Source organism: Heterocephalus glaber, unplaced genomic scaffold (genome assembly GCF_053883595.1).
Source record: "Heterocephalus glaber isolate CG9 unplaced genomic scaffold, H.glaber_assembly_v1.0 deba00001569, whole genome shotgun sequence".
NCBI lineage: Eukaryota > Metazoa > Chordata > Mammalia > Rodentia > Bathyergidae > Heterocephalus > Heterocephalus glaber.
Window position 1 is genome coordinate 4,817,357 of NW_028258354.1, and position 18,328 is coordinate 4,835,684.

Consider the following 18,328-nt stretch of genomic DNA (forward strand, 5'->3'; position numbering starts at 1 on the left):
GCCCCAGTCGAAATGAGAAAACACATAAGTCTCAAAACCAGACTTCCAGATCACCTACAGCAACCCCAAAGGGAAATGAGATGGAACACTCTGATACTCAACCACCTGGACCCACTGAACTGGCAACAAAAGGGGGTCTGGAAAAAATGAAATCAGAAATAATTTCTCAGATAACAGGAGAAATTGTGCCCTTAGTGCAAGACATGATTAATAAATCTAGAGAGGAGCTGAGGAACATGATGGAATCCCAAAGTAAGAAACAAATGGAATCCATAAAACAGATGGAAATAGATTTCCAGGACATGAACAACTCCATTGAAAGTCTATACAGCAGAATGAGCCAGTGTGAGGACAGAATTTCAGATATAGAAGATAAGATTGCAATTAGTGACCAGGAAAAGAAACATTGCTTCAAAATTAGAAGGGACCATGAGAAATCAATCCAGCAGCTGCTAGATGATGCAAAAAAGAATAACATAAGACTGCTTGGCCTCAATGAAGAAACAGGAGAGAGTGCAGATGACATAAAAAATCTCTTCACAGAAATAATGGCAGAAAACTTCCCAAGCAGGGGAAAAGAGCTTGACATACAGATAAGTGAAGCATATAGGACTCCAAATAGCCTTGATCAAAAAAAATCTACACATAGGCATATAATTGTTAAGATTCCAGAAACACAACAGAAGAACAAAGTTCTACAAGCAGAGAAAAGAAACAAATCACATAGAAAGGAAAGCCCATCAGAATCACAGCAGACTTCTCAACACAAACCATCAAGGCAAGAAGAGCTTGGAGTGACATATTCCAAGCCCTAAAAGAAAACAGCCTCCAACCCAGATTGATGTACCCTGCAAAACTATCTTTCAAAATGGATGGAGAAAGAAGATACTTTCATGACAAAGAGCACCTTAGGAACTTCGTAAATACCAAACCAGCACTCCAAAGAATTTTACACAATAGCCTAGGAACAGACATTGAGGATCACAACCCCAGGAAGCAAAGCACAATGAACCCATCTGGCATAACAAGAAATTAAATGTAAAGGGGGAGAACCCAACAAAAAGAAAAAGTCATGGCAATGACAAGTCAATACGTTTCAGATATAACCATCAATGATAATGGTCTCAATTCACCAATCAAAAGAAATAGACTGGCAGAATGGGTCAAGAAGCAAAATCCAACAATATGTTGCATGCAAGAAACACACTTAATTCAAAAGGAAACTCATAGACTGAAAGTTAAAGGGTGGAAAGCAATATTGCATGTGACAGGAACCTGAAAAAAAGCAGGAGTAGCTATCCTCTTGGCAGATCAAGTAGATGTCAAACCAACACTGATTAAGAGAGATGAAGAAGGACACTACATCCCTGTAAAGGGAAGAATCCAAGAGGAAGAGATGACAAACATAAATATCTATGCACCAAACACTAGTGCCCCCAACTATACAAAACAAATACTAACGGACATGAAAAGCCATATATGCACTAATACAATTGTAGTAGGGGACCTCAACACCCCACTGTCACAAATAGATAGATCAACTAGACTAAAAATAAGTAATGAAATACTAGAACTCAATCGAACTCTTGAACAAATGAAGTTAACAGATGTTTACAGAGTCTTCCACCCCACAAAATCAGAATACACATTCTTCTCAGCTGCACATGGGTCATTCTCCAAAATAGACCACATACTCACACATAGAACATGTTGAAGTAAGTGCAAAGGAATTGAAGTTAGCCCCTCTATATTATCAGACCATAGTGCCATGAAATTGAAGGTCCATAGCAAAAGAAACTGGAAAAATTTCATAAAGAAGTGGAAATTGAACAGCACACTTCTGAATAACCAATGGGTCACAGAGGAAATTAAAGAAGAAATCAGACAGTTCCTTCAATTAAATGACAATGACAATACAACATATCGGAATCTATGGGACACAATGAAAGCAGTCTTACGAGGGAAATTCATAGCAGTGAATACACATATTAGGAAAACAGAACGAGCCCAATTAAACAACCTGATGCTGAACATCAAGCTTCTAGAAAAAGAAGACCAAGACAACCCCAAAGCTTATACAAGGGAAGAAATTATAAAGATCAGAGGAGGAATCAATGCAATGGAGACTAAGAGAATGATACAAAAAATCAATGAAGCCAAGAGTTGGTTCTTTGAAAGAATCAACAAAATTGATAAACCTTTAGTCAACCTTGTCAGAAAAAGGAAAGAAAAGGCCCAAATCCATGCAATTAGGAATGAAAAGGGTGAAACTACAACAGACCCAGCAGAAATATAGAGGATCATCAATACCTACTTCCAGAATCTATACGCCAATAAGATGGACAACACAGAAGAAATGGACAGATTCCTAGATACATATGAATTACCAATGTTGAATGAAGAAGACCTAAAAATTCTGAACAACCCAATATCAACCAATGAAATTGAAAATATAATTAAAAACTTATCACCTAAGAAAAGCCCAGGCCCTGATGGCTTCACTGCTGAATTCTACAAGACATTTAGAGAGGAACTGCTGCCACTACTGTTTAAACTCTTCAATGAAATTGAAAGGGAAGCAATACTCCCAAATTCATTCTTGGAAGCAAGCATCACCTTGATCCCCAAAGCAGAGAAAGACCTAACTGAAAAGGAGAACTATAGGCCAATCTCACTAGTGAACATAGATGCAAAAATCCTTAATAAGATACTGGCAAACAGATTGCAGAAGATCATCAAGAAGATCATACACCCTGATCAAGTGGGATTCATCCCAGGGATGCAGGGATGGTTCAATATATGAAAATCAATTAATGTAATATATCAATAGAGCCAAGGACAAAAACCATATGATTATCTCCATAGATGCAGAAAAAGCATTTCACAAAATCCAACATGCATTTATGATAAAAACCCTACAAAAAATTGGAGTAGATGGTCTCTACCTCAAACTGATAGAAGCCATCTATGAAAAACCAACAGCCAATATCATACTAAATGGTCAAAAACTGAAATCCTTCACACTAAAATCAGGAACAAGACAAGGATGTCCACTATCACCACTCTTGTTCAATATAGTTCTGGAAACATTAGCCACAGCAATTAGACAAGAGAAAGAAATAAAAGGAATAAAGATAGGAAATGAAGAAGTCAAATTGTCATTATTTGCACATGACATAATACTCTATATAGAAGACCCCAAGAACTCCACCAAAAGTCTTCTAGACTTAATAACCAAATTCAGTCAAGTAGCTGGTTACAAGGTCAACACACAAAAATCAATAGCTTTCCTCTACACGAATGACAGACTCACTGAGACAGAAATACGGCAAATAATTCCTTTCACAACAGCATCCAAAAAGCTGAAATATCTAGGAATCAACCTAATGAAAGAAATCAAAGACCTCTTCTCTGAAAACTATGGCACTCTGAAAAGAGAGATTGAAGATGATATCAGAAAATGGACAGACATGCCCTGCTCCTGGATAGGAAGGATTAATATAGTGAAAATGGTCATACTTCCAAAACTGCTATATAGATTTAATGCAATTCCAATTGAGATCCCAGCAGCATACTTCATAGACCTCGAGAGAAAAATCCAAAACTTCATTTGGAACAAGAAGAGACCCAGAATAAGCAAAAGCAATTCTAGGTAACAGAGACATGGCAGGGGGTATCACAATCCCCAACCTGCAACTCTACTACAAAGCTACTGTGATAAAAACAGCATGGTACTGGCAAAGAAACATGCTTGAGGACCAGTGGAACAGATTAGAAGATGCAGAAACAATGCCAGACACACTCAGCCATCTCATCTTTGACAAAGGAGCCAAACACCCTCACTGGAGGAAAGATAGCCTCTTTAATAAATGGTGCTGGAAAAATTGGGCTTCAACTTGCCAAAGTTTAAAACTAGACCTGTATCTCTCACCATGCACTAAACTAAAATCAAAATGGATTAAAGATCTAAATATTAAAATAGAAACTCTGAAACCAGTTGGAACAGAGGTTAGGTAGAACCCTTGAAGACATCGGTGTAGGAAAAGATTTTATGAACAAAACCTCAGTTGCCCGTGAACTAGCACAAACAATCAACAAATGGGATCTCTTCTTATTAAAAAGCTTCTGCACAGCAAGAGAAACCACCAGCAGTGTGAAGAGACAATCCACAAGGTGGGAAAAAATCTTCACCTGCTGTTCCTCAAACAAAGGCCTACTATCTTGAATCTATAAAGAACTTAAAAAGATCAGACCTTCTAAATTTTGAGGCCCAATATGAAAATGGACATCTGAAATGAACAGACATTTCTCAGACAAAGAAGTAGAAATAGCAAATAAATACATGAAAAAATGTTCAACATCACTGGTCATGCAACAGATGCAAATGAAAACATTGCTGAGATTCCACCTCACTCCAGAAAGAATGGCTGCTATCATGAAATCAACCAATAACAAATGCTGGCGGGGCTGTGGGGAAAGAGGACCCTGCTCCACTGCTGGTGGGAGTGTAGACTGGTGCAAGCACTGTGGAAATCAGTATGGATATACCTCAAAGAACTAGGACTGGAAATCCCATTTGACCCCGCTCTTCCACTGCTGGGGATCTTCCCCAAAGAATTAAAAGAATCACACCACAGTGATATATGTGCTCCCATGTTCATAGCAGCGCAGTTTGTAATAGCTAAACTTGGAAACAGCCCAAATGCCCATCAACTGGAGACTGGATAAAGAAAATGTGAGTTTTTTTAATAAAATGGAGTACTACTCAGCCATCAAAAATGAGAAGTTAGAGACATTTATAGCTAAGTGGATGCACATTGCGGTGATACTCTTAAGTGAAATAAATAGGACACACGTGTAAATACTGAGTAGTTTCTCTGGTGTGAGAAACTGAAAGTGTAAGTAAGGACGAAATGTATAATAGGTCATGTGAAATAGGGAGAAAAGGGGCAAAGGGGAAGGAAGTGGGAGGGCTAAGGGAAAGGATAGAAGGGAATGGGATTAATATGAGAAAATGGAAAAATAGGAACAAAATTTTTGTAAATAGGGAGGAATGGAGGGGTTGAAGGGAGGGCTGGGCAAGGGTGAAAAACAAGAACCAAGAGAGACTATGTAAAGGTGCAAATTTCCAATGATGAATGTCATTATATTGTATACCTGAAATGTACCAATGATTAGTATGAGTAATCGATAATGTAAAATAGGAAGCAAAGGTCCAAAGGGGTAGGGGTAGTGGGAGGCACAGGGGAAAGGAAAAAAGGGAATGGAAAAAATGATGAGAAATGGAAAAAAATGGAAATAAAGTCTTTGTAAGTAGGGAAGGGTGGAGGGCGTGAAGGGAGGGCTAGGAATGGGGAAAAAATAAGAATCAAGATGCATTATATAAAGGTACAATTCCCAATGAGAAATGTAATTGTGTTGTATACCTACAATGTACCAATAAAAGAATTTAAGACAAAAAAAAAAAATCAAAACCAAACAGTAGTCAAGTGTTTGGGGAAAAAAATCAGAAAATATCTGTTCCCAGATGGCTGCGTCTACTTGAAAATGGCATAGTAGCTGACAGTTTTGCTTATTTATGAGTAAACGTGTGTGTGTGTGTGTGTGTGTGTGTGTGTGTGTGTGTTTCTGTCTTTTCAGGTACCTTTCTATCAATGATTAAAAGGTGGATTGTGGACATAGAGTCAGAGGTGTAGCCAGGCTTCTTGTATGGCCTAGATCTAGGCACTAGGATAAATTCAAGACTCTCTTCCCATCTTTCCCATGCTCTATACAGAACAGATTTTTCTGTTTGCTTTTTCTATTCATTCAATGAAATATGTTTACAAACATCTAATTTTTAATGTTTTTGGTTCAAAGCATTACCAGTAGAGGGGAATTCTACTGGTAGGAAGGAATTCTGTCTTGGTCCTAGTCCTACAAACTAGGTATGGGCAATATGTTTAAAGGTGAAATGAACTCATAGTCTAAAATGTATGCCAATTATTCACAACAACAAAGCTCTAAAATATGCTTTCTTCTAAATAAGATGCTATTTTTGCAGATGATATATTCAGAGAATATCTAATTTTTAAAAATCCCTTGTTGGTATTACTGCATGATTAAATTCAATATTTTATGTTTTAGTTCATTTCATATGCCATTTATTTATTATACTGGGTGGCATTACTGAGTTATTTATTTAAATATACAAGTATTTCATTATAATATAATGCAATAACCAATAGCCACATACCATTAATAATCCCCAGAGTAGAGCATGTCTAAGTCAGAGATTATCATGTAATGACCTAATATAAATGATGAGTGTTGTTTATTGTTACAAAAAAATTCATCAATTTTCAGTGCAAAATTAATTCCTAATAAAATTTAAAAACTTATTATTTGAGTATATTTGAAATTGTTTTAAATAATATGATGCAAAAATAGCATCATATCAATAGCAAAAATATCAAAAACTGTTTTCAATAATTACTGTCCAAAAAAAGAAAGAATTATAAAAGTAAACAAAGCTATTGTAATCACTGAATACAATTTTAGAATTAATAACTGGAAGATTAGAAAAAATAGGAAGAGCCTCAGGGGTCCTAGTATAGGTAGAAAAGGACCATAGAGTACAGATGATGTCTGAGTGAATTTATGTTAAAACCATTACTGCAGAATTTTAGGAAAAAGAGGAACCAAAAGTCATAAGCGATTTATTACACCAAACTTACTATCCAGTGATTCATGTACATGACCTGAATAAGTAAGAAAATTTGGTTCTCCAAAAATAGTTTGGAGTTTACAAAATAAGGAGTTTACAAAAATTAGTACACAAAAATTCTTCAAAATAAGATTGGACATAATAGCACACACCTGTAATTCTAGCACTTGAGAGGAAAACAGCTTGGACTACATGGTGAATTCAAAGTTAACATGCAATATATTGTGGGACCCTGGCCCCTCTAAAAATAAACAAGCAAAAGCAAAACAGAAAATTTTATTGCATACTGATTAGTTTATTATCTACAATGATTCTGCAAAAATTTCTATACTGTTATTCGGAGATCTAAAAACCAACTGAAGTTTGAGAATGAGTAGTATTTGGTAGCATTTACAGTGTACTAGTAAACATAAAAAGTGAAATACTCATCAATGATATTATTGTTTATGAATTGAAATAATTTTATAGACATAATTATCAGTCATATAATGAAGACATTGTAGAATATACTAATCACAAAAGTATTGGTGTACTGTTTTTGAACTCATAATACATGATTCAGTTTTTGGCAAGGCAATGCATGGTCAGCATCCAAAAAACTCATCCAAGAAACTTTATGTGCATGATAATGAGAATTTTCCTCATATAGTGGAAAACCAAAGCCAAATTTGAGATCATTATAGCAGTTTTTTAGGAAAAATACAAACATTAACAATAAGTAATATTATAACTTTACAATTTATTTAGGAGATGAAATACCAAAGCAGGATCAAAAGAAAGCAAGAAACATATACAAATATTTACATATAGGTGATATAATAAATCTAAAAAATTTTATAAGACTGGAATCCTAAGGTATCTGAATTTCAAAATGTAGAAAACACAATGATATGTTGCAAAAGATCCTTGAAGAAAAAATTCTCAAAGACATTCTAAACTTTTTGGTCCATATATGAAGTTTTGTGCTGTTGTTTTCATTTTGTAATTTTTATTTTTATTAGTATATTTTTGTAGTACAGTCATCATGGGGAGTTGGCACATACACATAACATATTCTTTAAACTTAGTAGTAAACAGTGAAGCAAAGGTGCAAATCTCCAATGATGAATGTCATTATCTTGTATACCTAAAATGTACCAATGATTAGAATGAATAATTGATAATGTAAAATAGGAAGAAAAGGTCCAAAGGGGTAGGGGTAGTGAGAGGGGCAGGGGAAAGGAAAGAAGGGAAAGGAAAAATGCTGAGAAATGGAAAAAAAATGGAAATAAAGTCTTTGTAAATAGGGAAGGGTGGAGGGGGTGAAGGGAGGGCTAGGAATGGGGAAAAAATAAGAACCAAGATGCATTATGTAAAGGTACAATTCTCAATGAGAAATGTAATTGTGTTGCATACCTACAATGTAGCAATAAAAGAATTTAATACAAAAAAAAAACAACAACAACGAAGCAAAAAATGTTTTACTACCACTTAGTTTTTTGCTTTTCTAACATCATCCTATGGCTATATCATTACTCTCTTTTGGCTTCAATGCAATACTGAAATGTTTCAAAAACACTTTTACCAAATGTAAATTTGAAACCATTGCAGAATCCACAATAAGAAAGTCAGGTTGTTGCTATTATACCATTAAAACTCAGTTAGACGTAATGTATGCTCTCACAGAAACTTTGGTGGTATTAAGATATAAATTTACAAAATTCAAGCAATAATTTTTAAATTGCCTTTTTGGAACTACTTTGTAGGTTCTAATTTGGCACATTGTTTTAAATGAAATAATGCATAATTAGAAATTCAACATAGATAATGTCTTTGAAAATATTAAAGTTATCCCCAAATTTTTAAAATCAGAATATTTACAAAGTCTATATCACAAATGCTTAAACATTGTGTCTTTACATTGTTGTCAATTACTCCAACTTAGAAAATACATGAAAAAGAGAGAAAGACTTACCCTGACCTCAAATTCAACCATTAGTCCACAATTCAAAACTCAATTTCAAATATTTTTTTAACATTTTATACATAATATTATCTTAAATAAATAGGTATATGATTATTTAAAATGTCATGCTCTTTTTAATAATGTATATGCAATGATATTTGATTTGAAGAATTACAATGGAACTTGAGCAAGGAAAAATACTGACTCTGAGACAGAGCGAGTGGGACCTGTTGTGGTTTCTGCCTAACAAGAGAGGGAAAATCTGATCTAATGGAGAAGGGTCAGGTCTGTAGAAAAGATCTTTATATTAACTATTAAATAATAACTCTGGGGCAATTAGTTTAAAACATTATTTACTTATTATAAAAGCAAACATAAAGACACGTGTAGCAATCATGAGAACTAAAGCCACAAGCTCACAAGTAAAAGAGATCAATTGCCTTAAATAAAATCTTGAAATGTAAGTTCAGAATTAGTTAGTGAAGGCCAATTGTTAAGCCCCAAATCTCTTTATATGTTTTTTCAGAACAATGCTACAACAAAGACCTTTAAATTTTGTAACTGTTTCTGTACAAAAATAATAAATTGAACATTGAAGCTGTCATAAAATTTTGTTTTCTATGAAAGTAAAATGTGTAATTATTCTATAATAGATTACATAATATCTTATAATTCTGAGCTCCTAATTATTGTGATTATAATTTTAATTATCTATGATTTTATGTTTAATACTTTCATTTGCATAATTCACCCAAAAGTGATTTTACATTTGTTTTATTCATCATTATAGACATAGTATATTAAAATATACTAACCCTGTAAATTTTTACTTAAAGTTAAGAGAAAGTTTCCCAATTTACATAAAGCTCTATTTCAAATATTAGTGGCCCTGCTGTCATGGTCTTCACAGAAAATACATCTCATATTTAAAATAGTCAAATTCATAAAAATAGAGAGTAAAATAGTCGTGAGTCAAGGGCTGGGTGAAGGAAGGAGTGGAAAGTCATTGTTCAATGAGTATGAAATTTCAATTATGTTAAATGAGTAAATTTGAGAAATCTGCTCTATGACCTTGTGCCTGAGCATAACAATAGTGTACTGTGCCCTTGAAATTTGTTATAAAGGTAGCTCTCAAATTCAATGTTCTTACTACATTGCCAAAAACATTAATGAATCATATAATGTTGTCCTGACATGCTTTTCTGTATATTTGTATATAGATATTTAAATAGAAAGCTGATAGATGATGTAAGTTCTGCTTCATGCTAATGAAGTGAAAACTGTTGGCACAGAGAGGTAAATATCAATCTCAGAAAATTTTCAAGAATTTTTTAATGTCTTCCTAAACTTGTGCACCATCATATAACTTTCCTTAATCTCCTGAACCATCTAAAATATTATCTCAAATTTCTTTTCTAAACATTGACTCTCATTTCCCTACTGACAACTTAAGTGATTTGGCATTTATATATCACTTTGTGGTTTTATCTACCATCTTGGAATGTCTGTGCTACTTCGTGCTTGCCCAAATCCTAATTATCTCTTAGAACTCAAATCCTACCTTTCTCATAAAGCTTACCCTGATCACTTCACTTACAGTAAAGCTCTCTCACTTGATTCTTAAAGTACTTATTATGACCAATCACCAGATCCTTGTATTGGTGGATCTTAATTGTGCTAAAACAAATGATTTTGGACAAGCCTCTTGAAGGTAGTTCTAAGAGTGGATTGTCTAAGACCACATGTGACCATCATCTTTCATAATGGGTAGTACAGCTTTAAAGCATTTTATAATAATCTTACTCAACAACTCAGGGTAGGGTTCTCTAAAACACTAGTAAGGTGAAATAAGTAGTTTATTAAAGAATGACAATAGAAAAATGGTGGAATAGAAGGTCAGAGTCCTTAACACACTAGAAACATTGATTTAACTACTGTCTCTGGAGGAACATACCATTTTAGGAGCTGTGGGATCAAGTGAAAAGTTATAGCACATATATAGTATGAGGAAATAAGAAAAGCCATATTGAAAAGTTTAAGAAAAAGAATTTCACTTACTTACTTCATATCACCTTCTCCACAGTCCAGCACAGTGTAGTGCCAAGAGTTTCCTTCAGGATTAAAGCTCTCCCAGGAGAAAAGATAGAGTAAGTGGAACACTAGACTTCTACATCTTTTCAGGGAACTACCAGAGAGGTCTACACCTGTATTGTCTACCCCAGTATATGAAGAAAATTGGCATGGCTACACCATCTGAGAGATACTAAGAACAAAGACAAGAGGTAGGGGTTCTAAACAATCAGTAACATATCTCAACAGGTAACTTGTGATCTCCATTAGCAGCACTCCCTTTCTGGCCATGAACCCAGTACCAGTCCCTTATACCTGACTATGGACCTTAACAGCTCATAGTTCATTTACAGAACCAGCAAAATGTTATTGCTGAAAGGTTCTTGCTGCCAAAATTAGTCTGTAATCTGGAGAGGTAGTTTTTACCTCAAATGTACAGATAACACAAGGCTACAAGTATGGTATAAAGAATCAAGGAAACATGACAACACAAAAGAAACAAAATAAATTACCAATACTATTTGATTCTAAAGAAATAGAGGTCTATATAATGACTGACAAACAGTTCAAAAACAATTAACTTAAACAAGGTCTATGAGCTTCAAGAACACATATAGAAAACTAAATGATATCTGGAAAATAATGCCTTGACAATGAAAAGTTCAACAAAGACAAAAACTCTTTAAAAAATAAGAAATAAAAATTCTGGAGCTAAAAACTTGGAAACAGCCCAATTGCCCATCAACTGGAGACTGGATAAAGAAGGTGTGGTTTTTTTTTATAAAATGGAGTACTACTCAGCCTAAAGAATGAGAAACTAGAGACATTTATAGCTAAATGGATGCACATTGAAGCCATACTCTTAAGTGAAAAAAATAGGACACACATGTAAATACTGAATAGTTTTTCTGGTGTGAAAAACTAAAAGTGTAAATAAGGTTCAAAATGTATAATTGATAATGTGAAATAAGAAGAAAAGGTCTAAAGGAATAGGGAAAGTGGGAGGGGTAGGGGAAAGGAAAGAAGGGAAAAAAATATGAGAAAAGGAAAAAATGGAAACACAGTCTGTAAATAGGGAAGGGTGGAGGGGGTGAAGGGAGGGCAGGGGAATGGGGAAAAAAATAAGAATCAAGATACATCATATAAAGGTACAAGATCCCAATGGTGAATGTAACTGTATTGTATACTTTAAATGTACCAACAAACTTAATGGGGAAAAAAAATTCTGGAACTAAAGAGTACAATGACTGAAATGAAAAATTCAATACAGAGCTTCAACAGCAGACTCAATTAAGTGGAAAAGAGACTGGCCATTTAAATTAACTACACAGAGAGTAAAAAAATAAAACAAAGAATGAAGAAAACTAGGACTTATGGGACATCATGAAGTGAAGCAATATAGATATTATGGAAAATCAAGAAAGAGAAAAGAAATCAAAAAAGGATAGAACACTTATTTTATTAAACAATGGCTAAAAACTTCCCAAATCTAGGAAGGGAAATGGACATACAGATTTATGAACTCTAAAAGATCCCAAAGAGGTTGCATCTTAAAAGGTTTACATTGAATAACATTATTCTTAAACTGTGAAAAGTCAAAAACAAAGAAATTTTTGGAATTAGTAAGAGGTGATTCCAAGGTAACTCATTCACATAAGACTAACAAATTTCTCAATAGAAACCTTACAGAACAGGAGAAAGTGACAGGATATTTTCCAAGTGCCAAAAGAAAAAATAATCTGTCAACCAAGAATACAATGCCCAGCAAAACTCCTCTATAAAAAATTGGGAATAAAGACATTCAAAGAAGCAAAAACAGGGACTATTAGACCTACCTCACCAGACTTGCTAAAGGAATTTTTCAAGTTAACATAAAAGGATAAATAGCAAAATGAGAGCATACAAAAGTGTAAATACATACACAAGTACAGAAAAATATAATGGTGATTCATAAATCACTTAACATAAAATCATTTAGCACTGAAGATAAAAGACAAGGCGTTAAAAATAAGTATGGCCACACAATTTCTTTAATGGAAGCACCATATAAAAAGAAGTTAATTCCACAATCAATAACATAATTAACATGGGGAGCATGTAAGGTTTTTAAATGTGATCAAATTTATTGAATTAAAATAGACTTAAGAAGTTTTATAAAGTCCTCATGACAACTACAGAAAAACCTACAATAAATGATAAAAAGATAACAAGAAAAGAATCCAAATGCATGTATATCCCATTTTACTGTACTTCATTTTATTAGGTTTTGCACATACTGCTTTTCTTTCAAATCAAAGGTTTGTGGCAGCCCTGCATAGACTAAGTTTGCCAGCATTTTTCTGACATCATATGCTCATTTTCTGTTTCCACATCACATTTTGATAATTTTCACCATTATGTTTCAAGGTTTTCATTATTGTATCTGTAATTGTCATCAGTGATCTTTAATGAATATTGTAATTGTATTGGAACTGGAATTGTATTGTAATTGTAATTGTTTTCAAACACCACAAGCTGCCCATAAAAGATGGCAAACTTAACTGACAAATGCTTTATGTGTTCTGACTGCTCCACCAATGGGCTCTTTCCACTCTTGAGGTCTCCCTATTTCCTGAGACACAATATCATTGAAATTAGTCCAATTAATAATCCTGCACTTGCCTCTAGGTGTTCAAGTGAAAGGAAAAATTATATATCTCCCACTTTATATCAAAAGTTATAAATGATTTAGCATAGTGATGAAATTATGTTAAAGCCAAGATAGACTGATGGACAAGTAATGAAAAGGAAAAATTATTGAAGGAAATTAAAAGTGCTACCTCAGTAAACACATGAATGAGGAAAAAGGGAAACAGACTTATCATTGATACAGAAAAAGTTTTAGATGTCTAGATTGGAAAGTAAAACAACCACAGTATTTGACCAAAGCCTAATCCAGAGCAAGGCTGTCTCTCCTCTCTCCTCTCTCCCCTCTCTCTCTCTCTCTCTCTCTCTCTCTCTCTGCAAAACCAGTGATGGAATTCAGGATCTTGTGCTTGCCAGGCAGGTGCAGTGCCACTGAGCTACATCCATGCCCCAAGGCTGTCTTTTCAATTCTATGAACTCTGTGAGAGATAAGGAAGCTGTAGTAGAGAAGTTTGTAACTAGCAGAATAATTCATGGGATTTAAAGAATAAAGCCATCTCCAAGATACATCAGTGCAAGGTGAAGGTGTAAGTGATGACATAGAAGCTGCAGCAAATGATCCAGAACATTTAGGTAAGATAAGGGATGAAGGTGGCTACACTAAAAAACATATTTTCAATGTAGATGAACTAGCCTTATACTGGAAGAAGACATCATGTATGATTTTCAGAGCTAGAGAGGAAAACTTGATGCTTGCCTTCAAATCTTCAAAAGATAGACTGACTCTCTTGTTAGGGGCTAATACAGCTGGTAACTTTAAATTGGAGCCAATGCTCATTTATTATTCAAATACTGTAGGACACTTAAAAAGGATAGTAAGTCTACTCTACCTTTTTTGTCTAAGAGGAACAACATAGTATGAATGGCAGTACATCTCACAACATGGTAATATTTTAAGCCCACTGTTTCAAATCTATTGCTCAAAAATAAAGGTTTCTTTCCCAGTTGTACTGTTCATTTACAATGTACTTGGTCATTCAATGACCAAGATGATGGAGAGGTATAATGAGAGTACTGTTGTATTCATGCCTGCTAATACAACATCAGTTCTGCAGCCCATGGATCAACATTCAAGTTTTTTTATTTAAGAACTACATGTTATACAGATACATCTGCCAGAGATAGTGATTTTTCTGATGAATTTGGGCAAATTAAACAGATATATTTTTTTGGAAAGGATTCAGTATTCTAGATATCATTAAAAATATTCATGATTTATGAGTAGATATCAAGACATTAATATGAACAGGAGTTTGGAAAAAGTTTATTGCAACTCTTGTGGATGACTTTGAGGGGTCCAAGACTTAAATAAAGGAAGTAAGTGTAGGTGTTGTAGAAATACAAAAGAACTAGATTTAGATTTTGCTTCAACGTGGTGTATCTGGAAGACATAATGTAAGAACAATAAGCCAGAGACAAAAGGACAAATGTCACATAATAATAGTTACCTTAGGAATCTGAAATAGTGAAATTCACAGAAGCCGAATAGGATGGTGTTTGTACAGGATAGTGGTACTAAGAAAAGCAGAAGTATTAGCCAAAGTATGCAAAGCTTCAATCATACAAGATGAGTAAGTCCTACTTACAGTACAGCAGTGTCTATAGTTAACAATATTCTATTGTATACTCAAAATTTTGCGAAGAAGTAAATCTTTATACTTACTGTTCTTATTACACACATATTTATGAACACTAATAACAACAAGAACAACAACAGCAATACTAATAACAAAGATGGCAAGAGGAAATTTTTGTAGGTTATGGATATGTTGATGGCATAGGTTGTGGTGATGATGTCATGGGTATATATTTATCTCCAAATTCATCAAGTTGTATAAATTAGTATGTACAGCTTTTGAATGTTAATCTCACCTCAATAAAATAGTTTTTAAGAAAGAAATTTATGAGTAAATTTACAGGAAAACATTGAGGAAAACTCAGTTTTTAAATTTCACTTAAATAGTGGTAGCAATACTATTATGAACACTTTGAATAAATAACAATGGATATTTTGAAATTAATGTACAAATGCATTTGAACCGGAGATGCTATTGCTCCCCTAATTATTATGGTATTCTTAGATAAAAAGAGAAAGAATGGCTGAAAGCTCCATAGGGTAGTCACAGAGAGGAGTCTGCTTCTTTCCTGTATGTGTTATATTAGACTTTTTGTCCACTGAGTTCATTTGAATGTTTCTTCATGTAGCTTCAGATTTTCTTGAAATCATTTTCCTTGCTTAAGGTTAAGGAAAACAAACAAACAAACAAACAAACAAACAAAATCCCAAAATATATATGATCTTTGTGAAGGCTTCACTGCATAAGATTATAGTGAATCATTTACCAATGGAAAGCTACAGGCTTGACACAGGGGAGGGACTCAATAAATATTCATTGCATAAATACAAGAGTCATAGAATTAGGTCAATTTTTACTGTGACATCTTTAAATTTTGAAAATTTTCCACTCTTTTTCAAAACTCTCTTGGATGTAGAATCTGCTTTGTTTCCACTTTGCAAATTTCTAGATATTTTTCTGTTTTATTAGAAAATGTAGTTCACTCTCATTTTCTTCTTGCCCTAAAGGCCAAGGTCTAGGGCAGTGATGGCAAACTTTTTAGAGCTTCAAATGATAACAAACAGCCTGCTTCAGCACACATGCCATATCTTCACCCCCACTGATCTGGCGCATAATAGCTCAGTGGCAGAGCATTTAGCTAGCACCTGTGAGACCGTGGTTCAATCTCCAGCACTCCTAAAACCAGCCACCACCACCACCACCACCACTTAGTGTCTGATAACATCAGTCATTTTATCTATCAAATATTTTGTGAAGTTTCTAGGAAATCTTTCATATATCAGAATAAAACCTGAAAAAATAATTTAGGACATTATTTCAAATATCTCTGTGAAATGCATCAAGGATGCATTATTTCATTTATTCCACTGACTTATATTATTGTCAAATTGCAAGTAAATGTACAGACATTCCAGGCTTCCCTTGATATAAGCTGGGATTGAGTTTGCATGCCAGCTTTTGCATTCCTTCTGTGTGCGTTCTGAGAGCAGCCAAGTTAAGCACAGGTGTGTGGGAACAGTTCCAAGTTCTGCTTCCTTGCTTAGTCTGTGTCACCTCTTAGGAGGAAGTCTCATCTGCCTCTTGTTCCTGTGAATGCCCCCACCCAGGAACTGGTCTCTCCCGCCCATGCCTACTCTGCCAGATGTGTTGCTTTGGCCCTTTGCTTACCTAAGGCTTCTTTTAGCCCTAATCATTTAGAATACATGGAGCCCACAACTCTTTAAGGCTAACTTAGCTAATTATGGGGGATGGCATGCAACATAGCACTATACTAAAACCCCTATTTCTAGCTCCAAACACATTTTTCTTTAAAAATAAAAGGAAAGGGGGGAGGGAAAGGAGGTAGAAGAGGGACAAAGGAGGAGAAAGGGTGAGAAACTCTTTTCCTGCTGAAGTAGAACAATAACACAAGCCCCATGCAACCTCAATGAAAAGCAACAAGGAAGACTCATTAAATCTCAGTATGTTTAATTTTGTGTAAGGGAAATTCACCATAGGGAAAATATTACTGTAGGCCTTTGTAATTGCTAAGGCCACACCACAATGATTCACACAGCAAATTGTCAAATACTTGTAGATTAGCCAGAGGGAAGATAAAGCATCTCCCATCTAAACCATCATTCACAGAAATCCATAGTTCCATTTATACCTCTTATGTCTATTGAATACACATTTTGATAGCATGTTATGCTAATAACTGACTATAGTCTGATTTTTAAATAACCTTAATCCTTTTTGATTCAGGGATTTAAAATGAACACACAGGAAGGAGTGTTGGTAAATGTAGAGATGAATCAGCTAGTATGGAATAACAGGACGGAATGGCAGTGGGTGCACCTGGAAAATAGTATCACATCTCATTGGAATAAGAACCCTAATTCTAGCTGTAAATGACATGTTCATGCTACCCATCTCTTGTTTCAAAAGCTTAAGAAAATTAAGTCTTATTAAATGAATGATCTAAAGAGATCACTTTGAAAAGAGGCTGAAAAAATTTGATAACCATTTTTTATCAAATGAAGGTTTATATTTTCTAAGTAAAAGCTTAAAAGTAGGTGGTAGTTTATCAAAATTGCAAGTTAGTTCATACTGTTCCATTTGTTCTGCTTTGCCATTTCTTCATCTAAAAGCCTATAAAGAAATGGGCAGTGATTTAATTTACACTTCTAAGTCATCAGTTCATAAAAGCACTATAAGGCACAAGTCTAACTCCTTTTCTTCTTGTGCATAGGAACCTTATGTGAGCACATGAACACACACACAGAGTAGAATTTGACAAAAGCTATTGTGATAGCTAAAAACTATTTTGAGCACAGAAGCATTCTAGGTAACTAGAAAACACACACATATAGGAAAATTCAGATTATAGATCTGCATTTTTGCATTATATACAAAGTGTTTAAAGTGTTGGATAGAACAATGAAACATAAAGTTATTTCTATATCTTGGAAATAACAAGAGATTAATTCTTCCAGTTTCCTTGATTGATCAGGAGCACTGTGCCTGTCAAAGAGTTTCTTTCATTCATTCATTTACTATCTTTGTCTTTTCCTGAGTTCTCTCCAGAAAGCTGAGCCTGTGACAAGAATTTATGTGCAAATAGTTTGGAAAAGTGATCCCAGGAGTAGAACAGGAAGACCAACCAAAGAGGCAAAATCGTCCAAGGGTATGTCTCAGATTAACCACTGTGGTCATCTGGGACTCAATCTCACAAAGTCCTTCTGATGAACCATACAGAATGTGCCTCAGAACTGTCAACAGGAAAAGAGGAGCCTCTCTTTACCAGCTCCCAACTCTTACTGGTCCAGGGCTGCCCCTTGGAGTCGCAGCTCTAGTGTGCTTCCA